General features: G+C 44.0%; 1 long non-coding RNA gene across 1 annotated transcript in view; it reads right to left on the reverse strand.

Moving 5' to 3' along the window:
* Window positions 1-1,539: 1,539 nt before the first annotated feature.
* The window catches only part of LOC119977848, a 34,189-nt gene continuing 13,174 nt past the window's right edge, over window positions 1,540-22,554 (reverse strand). Inside the window, exon 3 of the long non-coding RNA XR_005463296.1 lies at window positions 1,540-1,784. This is a non-coding gene — a long non-coding RNA (uncharacterized LOC119977848). The remainder of the gene's footprint in view (window positions 1,785-22,554) is intronic.

Genomic DNA, 22,554 nt, shown 5'->3' on the forward strand with positions numbered 1-22,554 from the left:
CAGCTCATCAACTCTGAGCCGGAGTTCTTCGAGCAGCCAACACTTACTGCAGATGTGGTCGCTGCAGCTCGCAATGGGATCTGCCAGCTCCCACATCAAGCAGCTTAAGCACATCACCTGACCAGTCATCTCTAATTAATTAATTTGTTTAATTTAAGTTTACGAGTTTTAAATTTGGGGCAGATTGGTTATCAACCAATCAGATCACAGCTTCCCTCTGACGTCACTTTTGAAAAAAAAGTGGAAAACAGGAAGTTACCGTTAGGTCTGTATACTCACCCAGAGACTGCTCCTCCTCCTCTGAACGGCTCCCGAAACTAGGCCTCGATCCCTGGGTTAAAGTGAGTTTTTATACTCACCCAGACACTGCTCCTCCTCCTCTGAACGGCTCCCGAAACTAGGCCTCGATCCCCGGGTTAAAGTGAGTTTTTATACTCACCCAGAGACTGCTCCTCCTCCTCTGAACGGCTCCCGAAACTAGGCCTCGATCCCCGGGTTAAAGTGAGTTTTTATACTCACCCAGAGACTGCTCCTCCTCCTCTGAACGGCTCCCGAAACTAGGCCTCAATCCCCGGGTTAAAGTGAGCTTTTATACTCACCCAGAGACTGCTCCTCCTCCTCTGAACAGCTCCCGAAACTAGGCCTCGATCCTCGGGTTAAAGTGAGTTTTTATACTCACCCAGAGACTGCTCCTCCTCCTCCTCCTCTGAACGGCTCCCGAAACTAGGCCTCGATCCCCGGGTTAAAGTGAGTTTTTATACTCGCCCAGAGATTGCTCCTCCTCCTCTGAACGGCTGAAACTAGGCCAACGGACAGAACTTTTTTTTTGGTTAGAGGAGGAGGATGGGTGGGAGACACTACGTAAGTAGTGTTTCGGGTAAAGCTGTCACTCGAGAACAGCCCCTTCACAAACCACCTTCAACTTACGCTGACCGCACTGCACGTATGCAAATGTCCCCGGAACAGCCAATCAGAAGCTCTGCTCTGCTGCCCTCTGCTGGATAGTTTTTAGTTTAGGAAGGTACCTGGTCGGCGCAGGCTTGGAGGGCCGAAGGGCCTGTTCCTGTGCTGTATTGTTCTTTGTTCTTTGTTCTTTGTTCTATGCCACGCCCGTCTGTCTTACACCATCCCCACACATCCATTGTAACTCATCTGCAACCGCCCTGTGACATCCATCATCCATCCACCCAGATCGACCCCTCTTTCTGCTGCCCTCTGTAGTGACCTCTGTATATGTAAATACATGATTGGTTAATGTGCAGTCAGTACAGTCAGATGATCACTAGAGGGCAACACTAACAGGGAGTATATAAGCAAGCTCAAGCGTTTTCCCGCTCTCTTTGTGTGTGTAGCTAGAGGATAGAAGTGTGGCCAGCTCAGAGTGTAAAGTATTATATTCATCGTTAATTTAATTCAATCTTAGTTAATTCAACAACTTGTCAAAGTATTAAAGTAAAGAACTCACAAGTATATTATTTTGTTACTCAATAAATTATGTCATCAACTGGAAGATTTTGAGTGTTTATCATCAAAGTTAAGTATAACTCGGCAAGACAAATGGGTATTGTATATATTACACCCTTGTAATATGACACCCTCTACCTTGTCCTCTCGAAGAGATCTCTGTAGATTTCTTCTTCTGATCAAATGATTGAAATACTGACATTTTCTTTTCTGGTTGCCAGTTTTTAGAGTTCTTTTTGCTCTTGCAATTCAAACACATCAGTTTTCTTATGGATTATATGTCCATTATGTCCAAAATGTAGAAAACGCAGAACTGAAATCTGTGCATTTGGATTCAAAGTGTGAAGTTCAATTTGATATCAAAGTCATATCTCAGGTGAAAACGTTCAACTTTATTAAGTTAAAGCAAGGAGCGTGGTGTCACAATCGATTTATTGTGCCCACTTTTTCTGTCATCAGAACTTTAATCTATTTCAGCTAGATAGTCTCTTCCCTGTGAACTGAAATGAATGTGGATTGGATGAATTTATATGTTCTCCAACCAGCACCAAACCGGTGCTTGATCACAATGCAGTACGACCTCAAGTTTGGCAATCTCAGTTAATCATAGAATTGATGATATCATGGAATTTACAGTGCAGAAGGGGGCCATTCGGCCCATCGAGTCTGCACCGGCTCTTGGAAAGAGCACCCTACCCAAGGTCAACACCTCCACCTTATCCCCATAACCCAATAACCCCACCCAACACTAAGGGCAATTTATCATGGCCAATCCACCTAACCTGCACATCTTTGGACTGTAGGAGGAAACCGGAGCATCCGGAGGAAACCCATGCACACATGGGGAGGATGTGCAGACTCAACACAGCCAGTGACCCAAGCTGGAATTGAACCTGGGAACCTGGAGCTGTGAAGCAATTGTGCTAGCCACAAGGCTACTGTGCTGGCCTTCAAATTCATCTGTGGCTTTGTTCTTCCCTATCTCTGGGCGCGATTTTCCCACTGCATTGCTCCCGGCTCCACATTGGCCATGACGGGTGGATCGTGGGGAGGCCCAAATTGGGCTCCACACCAGGCGTTAATCCTTGCACGTGTCACATGGCACCAGGCACGATCTGGATCATGCCCTTTGTGGGGGGAGGGGGTGGTGGTGGAATGAATTAGTCATCCAGGTTTAAGTAGGGATATAGGTGTGTAAAGTTGGGCTCAAAGAAGAGCTCGGTGTTTATTTCCTATCTTTTCTGTTTGCTGAGTATCTGAAGACCTTTATACAAACGTTCAGTTTTTGGTATTTGGACAACTGTGTGAGCTATTGAACGGCGTGAACTTCATCCTGCCTATCACAATACAAAGCTCCTTGCGACACTACAATGGATGTAAATACTTTCAAGGGAAATCACAAAACTGGAGAACTTTAAAAGATAATTTAAAAGATCATAAAAGCAAATTACTGCAGATGCTTTGACAAAGAGTCATCGGACTCGAAACGTTAGCTCTTTTCTCTCCCTACAGATGCTGCCAGACTTGCTGAGATTTTCCAGTATTTTCCCTTTCATTTAAAAGATCATTTTATACCAGTGCCTTTACATTTTGTTTCCTTTGTTCCACTTCTCAAATTTGATTGAATGATTGTGTGAAATAATTACTTTGAAAATTTCATCATGTATTTTATTTTTAAAACCTAAGAATATTATTATCAGCCATGAATTCTCCTTTCTTTGCTGTACTGCCCATAATGACATTCAACTGACTTGTAGGAAGAATTTGTTCCGATAGAGTTTAATTCATTGCTCAAGGGCCTGTGTAGGTAGAAATTTCTCCCTCCAGTATGTATATAATATATATGATGAGCTACTGTCAGAAATAGTTCAAACATTTTTCCAGCCAAAGGCTGGGTAGTGTTAGTTTAAGTGAGGAAGTTCAGAACAAAGGGCTCACTCAACACATTTGAGTATTTAAAGCATGTATATTAATAAGGCTTATCGGGACGACTCACAAAACACTGCTTTTGAACTGTTAAAGATTAAAAGAAATTACACATATAAATCTGGGAATTACTATTTGAACATGATTTTAATAAAAATGTTAATATTTTTACAAAAGGAATGACATTTGATCAGGCATTACAAACAGTGCTTTGTAGTCTTTATATAAAGCAAATTATCTATCGCTGGGAGAAGGCAGAATATTTGACATTTGAGAATAATTTGGTGAAGAGTACTCCACCTAAAGACCTACTTTCTGTTTTATTGCACTTAATTAAACTCTTCATAAATAATCATTTTTTAGAAGAGAGGACTTGTCAATTTCTGGTGCAGGTGCCTGCAGAATTTCTTTCAAGGGTAACAATGATCTTCCCTGCTAGGTGAGAACAATGGTAGAATACAGAAGGATGATCGTCTCTACCCTACGTGTGCTAAAGTCAATATGGATTCTCCGTCGGCGGGATCCTCCACTTCACTGGCAGCGCACTTGCACCCATGGATTTCCCGACGCAATGGGGGGTGCCCACAATAGGAAACCCCATTGGCCCATGCCGGGACAGAGCATCCCGCTGCTGGCGGGTCGCGTTGCACCAGAAAACGGGTTCGGTGGGATGGAGAATCCCTTCTGCTTGGATTAAATCTTTGTCTAAAGACAGGATACAATCTATTAACTGATAAGCCAGTGGTTGTTTCACAAGCTTTATTGTCTTTCTTTTCTCTCCACCTTTCTGACAGGTGGACATTCTGAACTGAACTACAGCTCCAGGGAAATTGGCCACTCTCTTTTATCTTCTCCAATGTTTGAACGTTGACAGTGAACGATAGGGCATTATTCTCCCACAGGACCATAACGACTGCATCCAAACCTGTCTCCACCTGACATCGATGAAAGTGCACTTCCTAAAACCGGGGTCCAAAATAGCAACAGAAAGATAGCCATTAGATAGCCGGGGGGCGGGGGGGGGGGGGGGGGGGGAGACATTCCCAGCGCTAGAAGTGCAAAGAACAACCCCTCTAATTCAACCCAGAACAGACTCTGATTTTTTTTGATCTGATCGCGCCCACAGTGTGGTGAATACTGGTTTGGATCTGACCCAAAAAGCCGATGGAAGACACCCTGCCACATTTTCCCAAAATGACACTGAGAAATTGGTGGGTTGAATTCCGCCCTTTTAGCTCTCTCTCCACAAATGTTGCTGCTTGAGCCACTGAGTATTTTCAGCACTTTCTGCTAATGTCAGATATGCACCAGCCACATTATTTTGCTTTTGTGTGTCAGCACTAAAATGCTTTCACAAAAGTTAGCATGTGAAAAAACTTTGCGACCAATTCAGGGAAATATTACAAAAGAGGAAGTGTATTTTTCTCTGGAGAAAGCTAGATCAACTTACCGGTATATCTCCACAACATGGAAATACAGGAAAGAAGGAAAAGTTCTCACATCTTCTCTCCCATCACACCCTGCTCGACACCTGGAGCTGACAACCTACGATTTACTGATTTTGGGTCAAGGTGGGTTCTTTATATGCATCTGCAATGGTACAGCTAACCATCAATGGCATTAAAACCTAGGGAGTAGCTCCCCCATAAACTACACAAGAGTTTGTGGTAGAGGCTGCAGACAGAAAGCATCTCAGTCATATCAGGATGGGGCCTTCCCCGAGAGATTTATTACTGCATATGGCCCCAAACCATCTTTGTTCTGTCCAAAAACCGCTTCTTTCTTTGAAAAAAAGGAAAGCCCAAAATGATGCACAGTACTCCAAATATGGCCACACGAACAAGTTGTACACGGTCAGAATAACTTGCTTAAACCTTAATTTAAATACCTTTGTGATGCAAACTCATTGCATGATTAGCTGAGCTATTAACAGTTTTACGTTCACTGGAAGTTGTCAGTGAATGATTAAAAATAATCTGCAAATCCTTTTTCTTTTCCATCTCTGAAAATGCTCCATGTATATACTCGTCATGTTCCAAAGTGCCATTGCCCACAATCTAGCCAACTTCCCATTTCTTATTGCAGCCATTCAATTGGTTTAGAATCTCTTGCACATAACCAGCCCTCTTTATACTCACCAGCTGAACACGCATCTCCCCACCAGCAGAGAATGTTACAATGTTATATTACAAGCTGGACTCTCAGTACTTTTGGATACTACAGCTAGGAAATAAATATTCTGCAAGCCACTTTTCACCGTCTCCCAGACACAGCTCTTTCCATTTATCATTATGGCGCGACCCCGTTGCCTCGTGACAGATCCACCTCCAATCTAGTCAGTTAATCTGCTTTTCATTCAAAAACATTAACCTTCCTGAAGCACCTCCTATGGATAATTTTATGAAAGGGCCTCTGAAAATTAAGCCCCTTACATCAACTGGACAGTAGTTGGATCACTGACATATTTGTAATGCATGTGTTATTACTGTTTAAATCCGTGCCGGATTCTCAAGGTAGCCTCTGAACATTTGAAGGAGAACTGATTTTTTTTTCCACAAGACTTGTGAAACATTCCTCGCCGATGATAGTTAGCTGACTGTTCCATAATTTCCAGGTTCCTATGTTTTGAATATCTACCACCCGATCGTTTGGAAGGTAATGATGGGGATCCTGAAAATATCATCAGAATCTTGCCTCATTTGACCCAGAAGTTTTGTTGCCATTTAATTACCTGACTTGTCTTCACATAACACACCTTACTGACCTCCAAATATACTTCACATTTCGGAACCAGCATGAGTGGCGAGAATTTATATACAACCTCTAGCAGTAGTTTCTGACCCTCTATAATAGTCCTGTCATCCTTGTATTCTATAAAGATTTTATCTGAACATTAATATACAATCTCAGACCTTATTACTTTTGTTCCTCTGTTTTCATAAATATTTTTCTTTGACCTTTAGATTATTTTTACCATTTGTATTCGACTCTACAATCTAACTTCCCAGCCAATTTATCGAAACTGAAAGGAGATTTGTTCTATGATAACTATTCTGCTATAATACCTAATTTATTTTTCAGTTTTAGAACAGTTTCTCATCACTCCACTGATCCATCCATCCATCCTAAATTACTTGTAAAATCTGAATCTCTGAGAAGAGGATTATTAAATCTCCATTTAGAGAACATCCTTGGAATATAAATGTGACTGTGTGATTACTAGACTGTGTAATGGCTTTAATACAAAAATGCCACTGTGCACTGGGAAGGACAGTGAGTAGAAGTTAAAGAGAACCCATGCAAAAAGAAGATATATAGGCTTGAAAAGGGCAGTGAAGTTAAATGAAAAAAAACAGCCAGCTACTGGTACAAGCTGACAAAATGTTTATTTAAATTAACTGCGACCGCAGAGACCTAACAAAAAGACGGGATCAAAACCAAATTAAAGGTTCCTCTGAAGTAAAAGAGTTTAGACTGAGATAATAGATTAAATTGTTTTAAAAAAGAGGTTACGCTGTTTCTTGATAGAACTTTGGAGGTGGTAAAAGCAATTCTGGAAATGATTTGGATCCAAATTAATATCATGGTTAAATGGTCTCATAGGGAACTTATGATTAGCAAATGAAAAATTCTACTCATACTCATACTCAACTTTGCAATTTAATATTCAGTCCGGCATTTTGTGTACTTTATTTCGTATAATCACTTCTGCAATCCTATGCTGACAAATGTAAGAAGGTTTAAAAATTACCAATGTTTTTACAAGCACTAATGTTGAAATTATTCTCATTGAATGGATCCTTCAGGAAATGCGATTCAAATTTGTAACAGTAACATGATGGACCGTGCTGCACCACATGTTAGCGTAGTGTCCTTTTACCTCTGGAAACTGAACTAAAATTCATTTAATCTGAAAATCAAAACTCATCTGACTGTTGCCTGTTTTGGTTTCATGTTTAAAATAGGTGGAAGCAATCTCATCCCCGTTTCTTGTAGATGTGATCTGTTATACTAACCTGCACATAATCAAATGCAAATTTTCAGATTCTCTCGGGGAATGTTGAGTGTGCAAAATCGAAACATTCACATTGGCGTTCTTGAGTTTAGGAGAGGAGGGAGTGGATGAAGCTGATACTGAGCGTCAATGTGGATAATATGATCTAGTAGAGATCCATAATGTTTGAAAATGATTTTGAACTTCCAATTAATAGCTTAACAAATTTTAAAGATTTCACGTTTTAAACCTTTTACTGCAACAAGTGATCAAACACATTATTGGCAACATTCTTGTCATTTTGCAGGCAACGTATACTTTAAACGATAGAAGGTGGCATTCCGCTTCCCATCACATTCTCCATGGGATTATAGTCACCTATAAGTTTGCTGACGATACAACCATTGTGGGCCGGATCTCAAATAACAACGAGTCACAATACAGGAGGGAGATAGAGAACCTAGTGGAGTGGTGTAACGACAACAATCTCTCCCTCAATGCCAGCAAAACCAAAGAGCTGGTCATCGACTTCAGGAAGCAAAGTACTGTACACACCCCTGTCAGCATCAACGGGGCCGAGGTGGAGATGGTAGCAGTTTCAAATTCCTAGGGGTGCACATCACCAAAAATCTATCCTGGTCCACTCACGTCGACGCTATCACCAAGAAAGCATAACAGCGCCTATACTTCCTCAGGAAACTAAGGAAATTCGGCATGTCCACATTAACCCTTACCAACTTTTATAGATGCACTATAGAAAGCATCCTATCGGGCTGCATCACAGCCTGGTATGGCAACTGCTCGGCCCAGGACCCCAAGGAACTTCAGAGAGTCGTGAATACCACCCAGTCCATCACACAAACCTGACTCCTATCCATGGACTCCATCTACACCTCCCGCTGCCGGGGGAAAGCGGGCAGCATAATCAAGGATCCCTCCCACCCGGCTTACTCACTTTTCCAACTTCTTCCATCGGGCAGGAGATTCGGAACTCTGAGAACACGCACGAACAGACTCAAAAACAGCTTCATCCCCACTGTCACCAGACTCCTAAATGACCCCCTTATAGACTGACCTCATTAACACTACACCCTGTATGCTTCATCCGATGCCAATGCTTATGTAGTTACATTGTATATCTTGTGTTGCCCTATTATGTATTCTCATGTATTTTCTTGAATTTTGTTTAATTCCCTTTTCTTCCATGTACTGAATGATCTGTTGAGCTGCTTGCAGAAAAGTTTCACTGTACCTCGGTACACGTGACAATAAACAAATCCAATCCAATCCAATAGTTACCATAACTCCCAGCTACCAATGAGTTCTGTATCCCCATTTCGCTGAGCAGTAACTTTGAGTGATCATCCCTAGGTGCTTACTTCAGTTTTCAGATAGCTTCTTAAATCCACCAGGAGCAGGAAACCTGATCTGATGATTCTTCTTCCCCCTGGCCATGCCAGACCAAATCTCTTGGAATCTCTGGAACTTCCACATAGAATTTCTATCTGTGTGTGACAGTTGCTGGTTTGTAGGGCAGCTTGTAAACTGATCTCAAAATGGTTCCTCTGTCTTCTTCCCCATGACAGTGTGAAACACATCAACCTTGTAACTAGGTAGAAATGTGAATTAGCTATCTTTGACTGCAAACTTCCTTTCATCTTAGAAGTAAATGGGCAAACTGCAGCACAACTGTTTATAACCCAATACCCACAACATCTTTCTGGGACATTGGAAGACTCTGGGTCCATGAATGGTAAACTTAGAGACTGTTGCCATTGTCTCCAAGTGTAAGTGCCTTGTACTTTCTTCCTAGCAAAACAACCTTTGGCCATCTCTGCTCTCTAGCAATCAAACCACTGAGGCTTGCTGTCAGGCAGACTGCAGAACGGGTCACATGACTCTTCATTTACCTTACTTTTAAAGATGCAGTCCCAAAATATCATGATATTATAAATCTCATAATTGTAACAATGTGTTCCCACGCTTTTCACATCTTGTCATGCTTACTGTTTATTTCTCCCATGTGAAAACATCAAGAAATAAAATGCAACATATTTTCATTCTTTTCTACTCTGCTACGTACTATTGTATAGCTACCAGCTCCCTTAATTCATTTTGTTTTTCATTCAATTCCCCATTCTTTGTCTTTACATTCTCTCATGTGTGTCCCACTTTCTCCGCCAATAAAATATGAAGTAATTGTTCACAGTGGGAGTTCATTCCATGTTTATTTCTGACGCCTTTTATTCACTTCATGCTTCCTTTGCTTAATGCCTTTCAGGGCCAGATGCTTAATGGAGGAAGCCCCACTGCATCTCTGATTTAGTTGTGTGACGTTCAGCTTACAAGCCACTTCCTTGTTCCTTTCTAACCTGATCTGCTATTATCCTGCAATAAGCTCCTAGGTGTTTTCGAGGGGCAGAACATTGACATTGTACAAACTTGCATTTCCCAATCAATAAATTTGAAACGGAGCACTGTGCAATGGAAATTATATGGACTCCATTTTAATGAAACGTTGCAGAGAGCACTCAGCATTTTAGATCTATATTTATGACCTAAGTAACAGAAATCATTTTTAACAAGGTGCTCCCACTGCCCTCTGTATGTGGGAGAAACAGCAAGCGGCAGATAGGAGAAATTGAATCTGTGTGGTGGTGTGTGGGGGGAGGGGGATTCACATGAAGGGAGATTTAGATTTAGATTTAGATTTCTAAAGAGACAACTTGAGGCAATAGAGCAAAATCATAGAATCTACAGTGCAGAAGGAGGCCATTCGGCACATCGAGTCTGCACCAGCCTTTGGAAAGAGCACCCCACTTAACCCCACTCCTCCACCCTATCCCAGCAACGCAGTAACCCCACCTAACCGTTTTGGACAAAAAGGCAATTTATCATGGCCAATCCACCTAACCTGCGCATCTTTGGACTGTGGGAGGAAACCGGAACACCTGGAGGATACCCACGCAGACCCGGGGAGAAAGTGCAAACTCCGCACAGACAGTGAACCAAGCCGGGGATCGAACCTGGGACCCCTGGAGCTGTGAATCAACTGTGCTAACCACTATGCTACCGTGCTGCCCTTAGGTAAAGATTAGCAAAGTGGGACAGAATACAGTCCATGCAAAAAGTAGCATATAGAAAAATGAAAGGCTCTTTGAGATGGATACACGAGGAACACAAATAGGGATAAATGGGTCAGATCTTATTGCTCTTCGTCCCACAAATGACAGCAAATTAATTATCTCGAAGGCTTCTTCTTCTTCCTGATCCTCTGTGTGCAGCAGAAATATCTCTTTTCAGGCCAGTTGAATTCATTGCCGAGAAATCATGATAAGAACGTAAAGACAACATTGGCTTTGGTTGGGTGTCTGTCTAGGACATTCATTTAAAGTTGGAAATGGCAGTTTTCTGGTGGGTAAATAATCTGTGCAATATTTTCACTGCCCGACAGGGAAGAATAAAATCCACTCCCCCTCCCCCTAACTTTGCTCACTGATTCAGATCAGGTGAGATTTGTAGGGGACAGTGACTTAGTTTATAGAAAATAATGACAGCAAATCCTCCATATGATCTTGATCTACAGCTAGACACAGAGAAGGTGTTTAATAGATTACTGCCCAACTTCTCTTCTGTCTCAGGTATACAAATAGTCATTTGGTATCGCAGAACTTGAGTATTGCTGAACAAAGAGACAGGTCAAATCTTTTCATCTTGCACTCATCAGAACACTTTGCAAGAATCCCAGTATCAGTATAATAAGCTTATCCTTATTATAGGGGCAGCACGGTAGCCTTGTGGATAGCACAATCGCTTCACAGCTCCAGGATCCCAGGTTCGATTCCGGCTTGGGTCACTGTCTGTGCGGAGTCTGCACATCCTCCCCGTGTGTGCGTGGGTTTCCTCCGGGTGCTCCGGTTTCCTCCCACAGTCCAAAGATGTGCGGGTTAGGTGGATTGGCCATGATAAATTGCCCTTAGTATCCAAAATTGCCCTTAGTGTTGGGTGGGGTTACTGGGTAATGGGGATGGGGTGGAGGTGTTGACCTTGGATAGGGGGTAGGGTGCTCTTTCCAAGAGCCGGTGCAGACTCGATGGGCCGAATGGCCTCCTTCTGCACTGTAAATTCTATGTAATCTATGTAATCCTGGTATTCTTGGAAAGTGGCCTGGTGAATTCTATTCTGTATTCTAAATAGACTTGGTTGTATCCAAAATTTTAATTGCTGGGATGAACATACTGGGATTGACATAAGTCTGAGCTGAACAGGCACTGCACACAAAACAGGTACAAAAACCAGGATGCTTTAGGATCTTTATAAATTGGTCCTCAGGCCCCATCTCGATGCCTGAGGTGAGCTGCCGCTGCCTGTCATAATTCCTGAGGTAGCCTGTCCCACAGGATAATCCACTAACAATCGGTCTGCCTTGCTTGTAGCAGCTCCAAGTTAAGTTCCAGAGTGTTTTAGGGAGGAGGGGTGAAAGCGAAGACTGAGGAGTTGGAGTGAAGTACATCTGCCCATCTTTGCTCCTCAGGCAGATTTTAAAAAACTAAAAAATCATTACTCGATGTCGAGTTAACAGTCACAAGGCCATTCAAGAATCCAGAGCAGGACAAGCCCAAGGCATACCTTGTTGATTGGATTGGAATGGATTGGATTGGATTTGTTTATTGTCACGTGTACCGAGGTACAGTGAAAAGTATTTTTCTGCAAGCAGCTCAACAGATCATTCAGTACATGGAAGAAAAGGGAATTAAACAAAATTCAAGAAAATACATGAGAATACATAATAGGGCAACACAAGATATACAATGTAACTACATAAGCATTGGCATCGGTTGAAGCATACAGGGTGTAGTGTTAATGAGGTCAGTCAATAAGAGGGTCATTTAGGAGTCTGGTGACAGTGGGGATGAAGCTGTTTTTGAGTCTGTTCGTGCGTGTTCTTAGACTTCTGAATCTCCTGCCCGATGGAAGAAGTTGGAAAAGTGAGTAAGCTGGGTGGGAGGGATCCTTGATTATGCTGCCCGCTTTCCCCCGGCAGCGGGAGGTGTAGATGGAGTCCATGGATGGGAGGCAGGTTCGTGTGATGGACTGGGCGGTATTCACGACTCTCTGAAGTTCCTTGCCGTCCTGGGCCGAGCAGTTGCCATACCAGGCTGTGATGCAGCCCGATAGGATGCTTTCTATAGTGCATCTGTAAAAGTTGGTAAGGGTTAATGTGGACATGCCGAATTTCCTTAGTTTCCTGAGGAAGTATAGGCGCTGTTGTGCTTTCTTGGTGATAGCCTCGACGTGAGTGGACCAGGACAGATTTTTGGTGATGTGCACCCCGAGGAATTTGAAACTGCAAACCATCTCCACCTCGGCCCTGTTGATGCTGACAGGGGTGTGTACAGTACTTTGCTTCCTGAAGTCGATGACCAGCTCTTTAGTTTTGCTGGCATTGAGGGAGAGATTGTTGTCGTTACACCACTCCACTAGGTTCTCTATCTCCCTCCTGTATTCGGACTCGTCGTTATTCGAGATCCGGCCCACTATGGTCGTATCGTCAGCAAACTTGTAGATGGAGTTGGAACCAAATTTTGCCACGCAGTCATGTGTGTACAAGGAGTAGAGTAGGGGGCTAAGTACGCAGCCTTGCGGGGCACCGGTATTGAGGTCTATTGTGGAGGAGGTGTTGGTGTTCATTCTTACTGACTGTGGTCTGTTGGTCAGAAAGTCATGGATCCAGTTGCAGAGTGGAGAGCCAAGTCCTAGGTTTTGGAGCTTTGATATGAGCTTGGCTGGGATTATGATGTTGAAGGCGGAGCTGTAGTCAACAAATAGGAGTCTGATGTAGGAGTCCTTGTTTTCGAGATGCTCTAGGGATGAGTGTAGGGCCAGGGAAATGGCGTCTGATGTGGACCGGATGCGACGGGATGCGAATTGACGTGGGTCAAGGTGTTCCGGGAGTATGGAGGTGATGCACTTCATGATCAGCCTCTCAAAGCACTTCATTACAACTGACGTCAGGGCCACTGGGCGGTAATCATTGAGGCATGTTGCCTGGTTCTTCTTTGGTACCAGTATGATGGTGGTCTTCTTGAAGAAGGTGGGGACCTCGGAGTGGAGTAGGGATAGGTTAAAGATGTCTGTGAATACCTCTGCCAGCTGGTATGTGCAGGGATCCCGTCCGGGCCCATCGCCTTCCGTGGGTTCACTTTCAGGAAGGCCGATCTGACTTCGGAAACTGTGATGGTGGGTATGGGTGAATTATGGGCTGCTGGGGCACTCAACAGTTGTTGGTTACCTGCTCAACCCGAGCATAGAATGCATTAAGTTCATCGGGGAGGGGTGCGCTGCTGCCAGAGATACTGCTCGGCTTCGTTTTGTAGCCCGTAACTAATGTTGTAAAGGAACATTAGATCCCTCATTAATACATTTAATCAGCCTTTCTAGATGTTCATTCAGGATGCCAAAATAATTAAGCCTATAAATTTAGAAGTGAATCTAACACCCATTCAAATTGGGCACAGGTCATCAACTGCTAAATTCTCTTTATTCTCTTGTTTTACAATCACAAAATGGGAGCAACACATGCCAACTTATACCTGTTTGTTTACCGGTCCATATATTGAAGACTCTTGCTTTATCTGTTTATACTTGGACAGGGAATAAAATCCTGATGCTTGACTGGCATCCTGTTTTAAAATAATGGCGTTGCCCAATTAAGACAAAGTTTAGAACTGTTTTCTCTCACAGGGATGTTAGTCTTTAGAACTCTGTTCCTCAAAAGGCAGTGGAAGAAGTCTTTGAATATTTTTAGGGTAGAGTTAGATAGATTCTTGATAAGCAAGGGGATGAAAGGTTATTGGGGGCAGGTGGGACAATACAGTTCAGTTTACAGTCAAATCAAGCATGATCTTATTGAATGGCGGAATAGAATCAAGGGGTGAAGAGGCCCACTCCTGTTCGATTTGGTATGTTTGTTTGTTTGTACGTTTAATACATATTTGCATCTCTAGCTCAGGTTGTCTGAAGTTCATGGAATCCCTACTGTGCAGAAGAAGACCATTCAGCCCATCGAGTCTAAAACAACCCTCCAAAAGACAGTTCACCTCAGCACACTCCCCCGCCCTATCCCCATATCTCCTGCCCTATCCCCATAACACTGTAACTCCACATAACCTTCACATCTTTGGACACTAAGGGGTAACAGCATGGCCGATCCACATCTTTGGATTGCAGATCCTCAGGGATTGGGTACAGAATACTGCATTCACCTGAACCCCCAATGTATGTTGTCAAGGAGCTACAAATCAGCGCAGCTATGATATTAAACTTAACAACATCACATTGTGCTGAATCTTGCAATTATTTGAACATAAGAATGTAAAATTAGAAGGAGTAGCTAATGGCCCCTTGAGCCTGCTCATTATTCAATACAATCAGGTCCGATCTTCTCCCTCAATGTCACGTTCCTGCACACTCCCGATATTTCTTGATTCTCCAAGAGACTGCAGGCACCAGATTAAGAAGAGCAGCTTGATACTTGGAAACACTGAGTTTAGAAGGTGCTGGTGAAGAAGCCTTGACAAGCATCTTTTAGATGGTACACACTACTGCCAGATATGTCAATGGTGGAGGAAGTGAATTTCTAAGATGGTGGATGGGGGGGGCCAATAAATCGGCTGCTTTGCGCAGGATGGTGTTGGGCTTCTTGAATGTTTTGGAGGTGCATTCATCTATTCAAATGGAGAGTACTCCATCACACTGCTTATCTATGCCTTGCGGACCATGGGATGTTTTTGTGGACTTGGGAGGTGAGTCACTTGCTACGGAATTCCCACCTTCAGACCTGTCCCTGCAAGCACGGTATTTATAGGATTGCTCAATGATGATTCCCAGGATGTTAACAGTGGGGGATTTGGCAATTCCAATATCATTGAATGTCAAGGGGAGATGTTTAGATTCTCTGGGCGAGATTTTCTTGCCGCGTTGCCCTCGAGCGAACCATTGGAGACCCCTGGCTAGTCAGGGTATGTGTAGGGTGGCTCCCTGCCCTCCCCTTGGAATGTGGGCACCTTGGCTGCTAAGTTGATAACTTGGCACTACCACCCACGCACTGCCAAGCTGGCAGTAATATTTCCTGGTGTCAGGGTGGCAGTGCAAGGGTTCCGGAGTGCCAAGGTGGCACTGCCAAGGGCCGGGGCTAAGGGGACCATGCCCATGAAAGAAGGGTGGGGGGTATGTTTGAAGGATGGCTGAGTGCAGGCAGGTAGGTAAGGGCCTCCGGGAGGTTGGAGGGATGACGGGGTGACGGGGTCCTGGAAGGGAGGGGGCGCTGTACGGGGGCTGGGCTTGGGGTGCCTGAAGAGGGGAGGCCACCCGGCCCAGCCTTACCATAGCGGGGTGCCTCAGGTAGTTCAGGATTCTGCATACTAGAGTATGGATTAGCACCTCGCTCTAATATGTAGATCTGCTAAAAAGTGATCCCGTCCAGTGGGCAGGATTCCCTTGCAACGTCTGGCGAGATCGCGATGCGTTGCGAACTGGATAGATCCCGGGTGTCCTGGCTATCACTGGCCATGCTGCGGCACAGCGAGCTGCTTTTCTGGCACAGTGTGGCCGGAGGATTGTGCCTTTGGTCATTGCTTGGCCCTTGTATGTACGAACGTGACTTGTCACTTATCAGCCAAGCCTGAATCTTGTCTTATTGAAGCACTCTGTCTACATGCAACATCTAAAATGTTGCAGATGAAGATGAGAACTGCATAATCATTAGTGGATAACCTTACTTCTGACCGTATGATGGAGGGACAGTCATTGATAAAGCGAGTGAAGTGATTGAGCCTAGCGCACTGTCCTGAAGAACTCCTGCAGCAATATCCTGGAAGATGATTAGATTCCAACAACCCCAATCATTTTTCTTTGTACTAGGAAGGACTCGAGCCAATGGAAAGTTTTCCACCTGATTCCCAATGTATTCAATTTTACTTGGGTCTTTGATGCCACACTCAGTCACTCTCACCTCCAATGTTAACTTTCTTGTCCATGCTGGACCCATGACTGTAAAGAAATGCCAAATAGTCCTGGTGGAACCCAAACTGAGCATTGTTGCACAGGTTACCGTTCAGGCATCACTTAATAGCAGTGCCGATGACACCTTTCATCATTTTCAGAATGATTGAGAATAGGCTAATGGGATGGCAATTGGCTGGATTGCATTTCTCCTGTTTTTTGTGGACAGGATGTACCTGGGCAGTGTTGCACTTTGTGAGGACGGTTCCGATGTTTTACCTGTACTAGAGTAGCCTGGCTATAGGTAGAGCTAGTTCTGGATGAATCTTCAATGATACAGCTGTAATGCTGTCATCGCCCATATCACTTGCTTAGTGAACTCAGCCATTTCTTGACAATGTGCGGAGGAGGCCAATATGGACATTTAATTTAGCACTTCTGGCTGCTGATGGTTGCGGAAGCTTCAGCCATTAATTTTGCATTCATATGCTTGACTCTTTCATCACTATGGAAGGGGATGCTCGTGCAGCCTCTCCTCTCATTGGTTGTTTAGTCGTCCACCACCATTCATGATTGGATGTGGAAGAGCTTCAGTATTTGAGCTGATCAATTTGTTGTGGGGTTGATCAGCTCTGTCCAAGGCAAACTGTATCCACTGTTTAATGTTTCATCTTGAGTTCAAGGTCTAGATGGGACTTCTTTAGGGTTGGTCTGTTACCCTTAGGATGTTACCATAAACTGTTAGTTGGAAATCGTGTTTATTTACAGATCAATATACATCTCAGTCCTCCATACAAGATTACACCTCTGCTTCCCATAGTTTGCTATCTCTTAGTCATGTGACATTGTGTCAGTTATCAGATGCTTCTGATGTTAATGCTTTATTCTAAGTCTTTATCCCAACAATGCACATGCTCAGACATCTCCTCTTCACAGTCTCTGGTGCCTTGACCAATCTCCATGATCTGGTTCTGATTTGATTTTGAGTTTGAGGACAAACTGCAATCCCTCATTGTACAATCGGAGTGTCTTCCACATGGGTGCTTGTAGAGTTTATATTTGTTTCTGGTTCCTAGTTTTTCGGCACATCTAAATAGATATCAAGTCGCTTTGATTCCTTTGATATTCCCCTAGTCCGTCTTAATTCAATAAGATCTTAGCTGTGGAGCACTTTCCCTAACAATGCTTCTTTCTATTGATCTTTCAACCACTCTCTCTCTCCCCGGGCTACAATACTTTCAAGTCTCATGCACTGCACTGAAGTTGAAGTTATGAGCTTGACTGTCTCTTTGTTGCTCCTTAAGCTTCCTAACTTTCTCATGATCATCTGAGTTAATGCTAGGTTGTAGTGTTTGTTGTAGAGCTGGTAGTGTGTTTGCAACCATCTTCTCATCAACAGCTCAGATGGCGAGCAAAACTGTTTTTTTTCATCAATTCCTTGATTGTATGAACTGTTCTTTCTGCTTCTCCATTCAACTGGGGCTATCTCGGTGAACTAGTCACATGCATGAAACCATATTCATAAAGTTGTAGAGCAGCTCATTGGAAACTGAGGAACGTTGTCTGACACCACAATGAATGGGGTGTCATGTGGCACGGTAGCACAGTGGTTAGCACTTCCGCTTTACAATTCCAGGGTTCCAGGTTTGATTCCCAGCTTGGGCCACTGTCTGTGTGGAGTCTGCAAGTTCGCCTCCTGTCTGTGTGGGCTTTCTCCTGGTGCTCCAGTTTGTTCCCACAAATCCTAAAAGATGTGCTGTTAGGTGGATTGGCCATGCTAAATTGCCCTTAGTATCTGAAGGGGCTGGGTGGGGTTGCTGGGTTCCGTAGGTAGGGTGGAGGTGTGAGCTTAAGTGGGGTGCTTTTTCCAAGGGCCAGTGCAGGCTCAATGGGCCAAATGGCCTCCTTCTGCACTGTAAATTCTAATGTCTCGTGTCGCAAAGAATCTTCTGAGTACTGTAATGACTGTTTCTGCTGTGGTGCTACGTAGTCTCAAACCATCTGGTGTAGTAATTAATGATGATGATGAAAACTTTGCTTTTGAACTCCAATAATTCCATTCCAAGGTGTTGCCATAACTTCGAAGGAAAGGTGAAGGTTTGCTCTGCTGCTGGCTATTTACTGCATACATGAGGCAATTTGTGAATAACTCTTCAATGGAGAAACTGATGCATGGCCACCAGAGTTACTGCTGGACACTTACTCGACATTTCGACCTTGATGAATTTTCTGGAGAATGCTGGGTCGAAGTATTTAGGGATGACTTGTCTGTGTAAACTAAGAAATCATCAATGATTGGGAGAATTAGTTTGTTGGGAGCATAATCCAACCATCCGTTCTGGCAATACTACTATTTTGATGCATTCATCTTCCTGCTGTCGTACTTGCTTAGTTTCTTATAATAAGAACAAAGAGAACAAAGAACAAAGAACAAAGAAAAGTACAGCACAGGAACAGGCTCTTCTGCCCCCCAAGCCTGTGCCGACCATGCTACCCATCTAAACAAAAATCTTCTACACTTCTGGGGCCTGTATCCCTCTATTCCCATCCGATTCATGTATTTGTCAAGATGCCCCTTAAACATCACTAACGTCCCTGCTTCCATCATCTTTTCTCAGTGGCTGGTAAGTGTTCAATATTGAGTAAAATATATGCTTCCACTTCCTCAATAAAATTTTAATCTTCCAGCTTGACTCTTTCCACTGGTACTCTTGAGAATACCTCTGCTGTTATCTGGTACTTCCCTTGAACATACTCAGTAACTGAATCGTATTATGAGTCTCAGCCCAAAACATTGAATTCTAGTCAGAATTTCTGCAATTTCTTTTAGGTTAAAAGGAATAAAGGTTTGTGGTTGGTTTCAATTTTAAACCTCAATCCCATGAAATAATCAGATCCTCTCGTAGGTCCATGTGGCTGCTAATGAATTTTTCTGAATGGTTATATACCTCTTCTCTGTGTCCATGTGATATCTTGAGGTGTAACAAACTGGGCGTCTTTGCGCACCGTTTTGAACTTGAAACAGCGCTGTGCCCAAGCATGTAGAAGATTCATCTGCTGCTTCAATTGTTGGCAACACTATAGTGTGCAATAAGTGGTCAAATTAGGATCTTTATTGACTGACCGTGTCAAATACATTTGTCTGATCCACGTTTCAGTACCTCTGTTGGCATTGTCTCAACAGCTGCCATACCGGCTCATTGATTTCTTCCAAGTTTGAGAGGAACTTGCCTACTTGATTGATCATCCTGTTATGATCCCAGCTGATATTACTGCCAGAGAAGTCAGATCCCAGAGTGAAACCTGGCTTGATAGATCCTGGGAGGGATTCTCCATTGGCAGGGCTCTGGCGCACCCACGCCCGTGGGTTTCCTGGCGGCATGAAGTGGCCACAATGGGAAATCCCATTGTCAGGTGGCCGGACAGAGAATCCCACAGATGTAGAGGGCGCGCCGCCAAGGAACATACAGCTGGCAGACCGGAGAATCCCACAGCCAAACCATTATTTTGTTCAGAAATCATGGAGCCAAGTCACTGAACTTGTAACAGAAAATATAAAACATTTATTAAACAAGGAAAATTAACTTTATTACAGCAGATGAAAGGAGTTGGAAAGATCACAATACAAACACAAGAAAATGATTCAAAAATGCACTATTCCTTCATGCCAGCTATTTCTTTATAGACACATACAAATTCGGAAAGATAAAACAATTTACCATATCCACCTCATACTCTAATTGTAATAGTCAACATGGAGCCTATGGGGTGGGAATGATTATCTTGTCCGTGTCCATTATGGAGTACAAGCTCCCCCGCTAGGGGCAGGAAATCTCTATTGGCCTCTGTATAAAAGGTTGGCCTAAAAGGCACTGACCAAAGAGGAACCTGGTAGGGATCTACCGGGTTGTGTATATATTGTGCTGTAAATAAAAACATTGTTTCTTTATTTTAATCAGCGTGGACTCCTGTGTTCTTATTAAACCAATATTCAGCATAAGTATGCAGTACATGTGAACAACTGGCAAACTGTGTTTCAACACAACACATTCCAAAGTAAACGCCAGATCCGACCAAAGCAGATCTGATGGATCTCTTGACAACCCACCTAGACCCTTGTCACACCATGAGCCAGCCGGCCTTACTGAAACTTTTTCCTCATCTGAAGGTCTCGCCTTAGAATTTTCATCAACCTTGCTCTTACTTGGACAACATGAATGTATCTGCAGGGTTTCAATCTCACCTTCTGAGACTCCTTGCGTCTGAATTTCCATACACACTATCACTTCACCTTCCAAGCACATGTTCAGTTCTTCTGTGCCAAGCAGAGCAATATTGCTCCAAAAGGGTGCCTTTGGCCTTCCAGCCCATGGTACAGAGCCACCAACCTTCATCTGTCCTCTCAGATCTTCAGGCATTCTCTCAAATCCACAGTGCTTCAATTCAGCTCTTTTTTATTAAGCTTGGTGACTTTTTCTCCGCTCCTATCATTTATCTTGACTCAGTGGAATTTATCTATGATCCCTGTCTTTGTCCCTGCCCATGTCCTGCTCCCTGTATACCTCCTCTTAAATGACACTCATTTTCAGGTCATTTGACCTACAGTTTACTTATTTTCTTCTGCATGCGTGCACAAGACTGGTTCCCAGCCTAAAGACGCCAAGATTCACCAAACTGCGCATGTGCAGAGGTCCCGAGGCCCACCCATAACTATTGTTACCTAACTCCAACTCTCTGTTCAGATTAACCATTTTTGGGTTTGTTAACAATCCCAAGAAGTCGTGGTAATTCTGTGATATTTGTAGGCTATAGGAGCTCTTGAATGACTTTAATTTTCTGCAGGTCAGTCGTAATGCCCGAAGCTTGCAGAAGGTGCCCGAAGAATTTTATCAAAGGATTCACAAATTCATATTTGTTGTTTAATGTCAAAGCTGGGGCGCACATAAGTAAAATGATACAGTTGTGGCAACCGAATCTCGGGGTCCACACCTCTACATAGATTCCCTTTCCTGAATGTATGAAGGTTGGTTTGTCCATCATTGTACCATTTTGTATACCCATTTAGCAGATTCCCTTTTTTCTTCTTTTTCTTTCATTATTGTGTGTTATCCATGGCTCGTGTTACTGTAAATAATTGTACAACCAATAAAGACAATGTTTTTAAAACTTGGAGTGGGATCTAACTGCAAAGTTTCTAAAAGTAATTTCAGGCGGGTCTGGCTGGGTGTCTCTCCCTCGCTCTGTCGCCGAGTTCCCCACCGGTTTCTAACCACACAGTCACTTTTTTGGACCCTGTAGAGATCCTCTCTGAGCAAGCCCACACGCAGAATTTTTTTCATCACTCATTGGCCAGACCGGATCCTCAGAGATCGAGCCGCCATTTTGAGAGGCTGCCCCAATCTCTAAGTGAGCTTGAGGGACTCCCACACACCCCACCCATGGGCAATGTCACCCCCCACACACATGGGCACTACCCCACAACCCCCCCAAGGGAGGAAATCCTGCTATGGGGTCACTGAGCATCCCCCTTTTCAGGTTTTTCCACCCTTTTCAGGCCCCCACTTTCCAGGCCCCCAACCTTCACCCCTCCAACCTTCTGGAGGCCTCTTCATACCTGCCCTTCACTCTCCCCTCCATCCATCATGCCCCCCCTCATCCTTCCTTTCATGGGCATGGCCCCGTTCAGGCCCTGACCCTTGGCAGTGCCACACAGGTATTGCCACCCTGGCATCTTGCCAATGCCAGGGTTGCAGTACCAAGGTGCCAGCGTGGCAGTGCCATGGTGCTCAGGTGGCAGGGGCCACCCTACCCTGCCCCTCACCACCCAGGGACCTCCAATGACATGGAGACCCCCCCCCCCCCCAGGTGCCATGATGCTTGGTCCACGTTTATGTGGACAAGTGCCACTTGGCAGCCACTTGACCTCTCACTGGGGAGCCGGTTAGGTCACGGGAGACCATTATATCGGTCTTCTATCTCGCTATTGAGATGGAGATTGCCCTTAATTGACCTCAATTAGTTTTGCGCTGCGTCATCATGGGATCCAGATCACGCCAAAGGGAGCGGGCCAATTAGATCACAAGCCGCTTGGCGGCAGGCGCGGTTTCTGATTTGGGCCTCTCCCACAATCTAACCAGCCCACACGGATCCTCACCGCATGCAACGCA

Source organism: Scyliorhinus canicula, chromosome 14, assembly GCF_902713615.1.
Source record: "Scyliorhinus canicula chromosome 14, sScyCan1.1, whole genome shotgun sequence".
NCBI lineage: Eukaryota > Metazoa > Chordata > Chondrichthyes > Carcharhiniformes > Scyliorhinidae > Scyliorhinus > Scyliorhinus canicula.